The following is a 4,838-nucleotide window of genomic DNA, read 5'->3' on the forward strand; positions in this document are numbered from 1 at the left end:
CACTATGCAGCCTTGACCAGTGTGGAACTCACTATGTAGACTAGGCAGGCCTTCAACTTATAGAGATCCACCTGCCTCTGCTTTCACAGTGTTGGAATTAAAGACATGAACTACCACACCTGCATGAATATAAATTTACAGTTAGGATTCAGACAGATTTTTGTCTCTTCAGAACGATAATCTCTTATCAGAAAGTCAGAAGTCAACACAGCCTATTTCAGAAAAAAAAATCTCAGAAGACTGGACAGGTGTGGACAGTACCAAGAATCTGATAGTCCATTTACTCGAGACGTTCTTAGAACACTGCTCATTTCTCGAAGAAATGAGGAGATAGAGCAGGTCTCACTTCAGTTAAAGGCAAGATTATAAACCTAACATAAAATGCTCTGCTGTCTGAGAAGTGACACTTGGTAACAGTGAGTTGAAGGCAGACGATGCTATAATAACTCTGAGACATCAGGAAACAGGTTAGGTACCAAACCAGGACAGAAACCTGACAGAACATGCAGGCAAGACAAGTGGCAAAATTAATACAAAGATCAGAGGACCCAAGACAGACAGACAGAAAATACCTGTAACAGAAGCTGAGTTGTGGGCAATTAAGTAACTGTTTCAGTGAAAGGAGAGTGGATGAGGATGTGGATGGCATGACAGAAGTCCACCGAACTGTAAACGGAGACAGTGCTTTGTTTCCAGGCTGCCTAGACCCGAATAATCACACAGAAATTATATTAATCCCAACACTGTTTGGCCAATGGTTTATGCTTTTTTCTAGCCATTTCTTATATCTTAAATTAACTCATTTCTACTAATCTGTATATCACCACGAGGCAGTGGCCTACTGGTAAGGTTCCAGCTCCTGTGTCTTTCTCCTTTGGCAGCTACATGGCATCTCCTTGACTCTGCCTACTTTTTCTCTATATCTCTGTAGGGATTTTCCTGCCTGGCTTTCCTCTGCTAAGACATTGGTTAAAACAGTTTTATTTATTAACCAATGGTAATACAACATATTCACAGCATACAGAATGGGAATCCCATATCACAAAACTTTTAGATAAAGTCAGAAATTGTACAAAACATCAAGAGACAGGGATAACCAAAGCACAGTCAAGATCTTTGACTTCAATTAATGATGTATATTAATATATATGTATATATATATATATATATACACACACACATATATATGTGTGTGTGTTGTGTGCGTGCGTGCGTGCGTGCGTGCGTGCGTGTGTGTGTGTGTGTGTGTGTGTGTGTCTTCCTCTTAAGATTCTGGGACAGTCTGCACACATGCTGTGATTATTTAGCTTGAGGTGTTTGTGAGGCTCCTAACAGTGGGAGAGGGGGTATCTCTGACCCTTTTGCCTATTCTTGGGACCCTTTGCTTCCCACTGGGCTACCTTGTCCACCCTGGGAATGAGAACTTGTACCTGGTCTTATTATGTCTTGTTATGCTGGCTCTTTTGATATCACTGGGACACCTGCTCCTTTCTGAAGAGAAACAGAGGAGCAGTGGATCTGGGAGCCAAGGGATGTGAGTGGGGCTGGGAAGTCTGGTTGGAGGGGAGGCTATGGTTGGGACACATTGTGTGACAGGAGAAAAAAATTTAAAAAGAGTTGTAGGACAGACTATAGAGATTTTAAACTGTTAATGTCAAAGCAGAACAAAGCCCTGCTGTAGGCAAGGGAAAGTGACAAGGGAGGATCTCTGGCCATATCTTGGGGAGGGAAACACCTTGGAGAGGCTGTCTAATTGTGCCTACAGGGATTAGACAAGGCTTCCCAAACAAGGCCATATTAGACAATGCTCCAAGATGATTCATTAACATTAAAAGAGACACCAAAACTCAGAAAGTAGAAAATTCTTTTTTCTTTGATTACTTCTGTTTATTTTATGTATATGAGTGCTTGCCTCCGCATATGTCTGCATGCCACCTGTGTGCCTGATATCTGAGGAGGCCCGGAAAGGGTGTTAGATCTCTTGAAAGTAGAGTCACAGATGACTGTGAGATGTCATGTGGGAGCTGAGATTAAACCATGTCCTTTGGAAGAACAGCTGCTGCTCCTAACCACTGAGCCCTGCTCTAGCCAGAAAGTAAGGGATTCTTGATGAACATCTTAAAGATCCATCTTGACCAGCAGGAGAGACAGCAATTGTTCAAAAGGAAGGTTAGGCCCAGTCTATGTCCACCACATAGAGCACTTCGCAGTAAAGAAGGATTCAAGAAAGATATTTGGATAGACACGGAAATGATCTCTGGAGAGCAGTCTGGTTTATACACACACCAGTGCTGTCAGGGGTTTCCTTCATAGTATCCTGGGCATAAGAAGAAAAAAATTATATCAGATTTAGAAAAAGTGATTTAAAAAATCCAGAAAAAAATGGTTAAAAAAAAGAGCAATCTTGATCAAGGTTTTTCAACCAAAGTTTGTCAAATGTTCAAGAAGGAAATGATCATGAATCTGAGTAAGAATATAGAAAATGGGAATTAGGTCTGAGGAGACAGTTCTGTGGCCAACAGTACTTGCCAACACTTACTAACAAGTGTGAGGAACTGAGTTCAAATCCCCAGAAGCCACATTGACTGTTGGACATAAATCTCAATGAGTATCTGTAACTCCCAAGCTTCTACAGAGAGATGGGAGATAGAAAAGCAGATTCCTGGAAGCTCATAGCCAACTTACCTGATCTGTGTGCCATGGAGGAAAACCAACAAAGACACCTGTCTCATGTGAGGTAGACAGGAAGCGAAGGTTGTCCTCAGACCTCCATAAGCTCACTGTGCGCATGCCCACATTTAGACACATGAATGTGCATATGTGCACATACATACACACACAACCATATGTACAGAAATGATTTAAAAACTAAAATAGAAGTTCATACCACATGTTTCTGCTGTGCCACCCTTGGGTAAGTAACTGTAAGAATGAAAGGCAGCAGGTAGCATCATGCACATAGACTTTTTCTGTGGCACTATTCAAACAGACCAACATATAGGATCATCCTGTGTGCCTACCAATAGATGAAGGAACAAATATGAGATCTTTCTACACAGTAGAGTGATATTCAGCCGTCTGCCATATAGAATGAAACTATGTCATCTACAAGACAGGATGGTCTGAATATTATTATATTAATCAAAATAAGCTAAATTCAGAAAGACAAATGCTGTACCTCTTCATATGTAGACTCTAAATCTAAAATTAAAAATACATAAAAGTAGGAACAGGACTATTGGAGAAAGGGGACAAGAGAAGGTGTAAATGGCCAAATACAATTGAAATATGCTACATAGATCAATGAAAATGTCATAATCAAATACATTATTTTGTGTAATAAATGTCAACTAATTTAAATTTTAAATGCATTTAATTAACACAAAAATAAAAGAAAATAGGAATTTAAAGGAAAACATGTCTTAAACCAAGATATGGGTACACTATAAATCTGATAATAATAGATACATTACAAAATAAGAAAAGCCTAGATCAATATCCTAGATCTACATAGATCCTAGATGTACATAGAATAAAAATTCTCAACAAACTAACTAGCAAATAAAACTCAGCAATAGGGAAAAAGAATAATATATTAGGAGTACATAAGGAGGTCTATTAACAAGAGCACAAGATAATTTGTTATTCAAAATAACTTAAGATAATTCCACATATTAGCAAAAGACATGAGAAAGAAAGCCTATGTCTTATTCGACAACACAGAAACAAACATGCAAACTCAGCACACAGCAGCAGGGCCCTTCAAACATGAAGATAAACCTATAGATAATGAGTACTGTTAAGGCGATACATGGCGGTGAGAGATTGAAAGCTTTCCCCTAAAATTCGGGGGGGTTCATTCTTCATTGTTCGACATTCTTAGATTGCCCACTGTGCTGGAGGCCCTACTGATATATATATAAGCAAATGAGAGTAGAGACTGGAAAGACTGAAGAAATATGCACACACACCATGGTCGTACAAAAGCCTGAGACACAGACTGATAGGTGAAATTAGCAGAGCAACCAAAGTCTTCAATCTACAGGGCTTTTACAAACCTCTTCTATGCCTGACATGTCCATGTGGGCCTTCTTAATAACTCACCAAATAAAATCCTTCTTTAAAAGTGTAATTCTCTCAATACAGCTTTGAAATTTTTTGCTGGCACACCACAGAGGTGGGAAATGTGGTTTCATAGTATTATGAATTTCACCTCCAGCAGAGAAAGGGAACTTTTAGACTCCCTGCATGTCTTCTACTGACAAAGCTTAGCTTGGTTCTACTGATAGAACAGTACTAATAAAAGGGCCCAGAGGCATTTTACAGAGAAGGCAAATGGATACGTTTGTACTCAAAATGCATTAAACTGATTGCTAATAGAGTTTATGGTTGGAATATCAGTGTAAAGTAATGCCATTATGATTACATAATTGCGACTTTTAAATTTATACTCCTGCCATTAACTTACTGTTTGGCATGGAAGCAGTAAGAGATATATAAAAGACTGCTATGGGTACACAGCATATAGTCCACCTCTCTCCACTGAATAGGCACAACCCCCTTTCTCGTGGGTAGCTGGGATCCATCACCCCAGGAAATAGCAAAAGAGAACTCTTTTTTCTGTTGTTTCTGTAATATAAATGAGTCCTTTGATATGATAATTTTTAACAAGGGATCCAAATTTTAAAATTTCTGAGCTCAAGATGTATCTCAGAAATAGAGCGCTCCAGCAAAATAACACACACACGCGCGCGCGCGCGCAGGTTGCTGTTCTAGTTCTCTGTTGATATTTGAATATTTTCATTGGCATAAATACAAATCAAAATCTAGAGTATCTG

Source organism: Microtus ochrogaster, unplaced genomic scaffold, assembly GCF_000317375.1.
Source record: "Microtus ochrogaster isolate Prairie Vole_2 unplaced genomic scaffold, MicOch1.0 UNK73, whole genome shotgun sequence".
Classification (NCBI taxonomy): Eukaryota; Metazoa; Chordata; class Mammalia; order Rodentia; family Cricetidae; genus Microtus; species Microtus ochrogaster.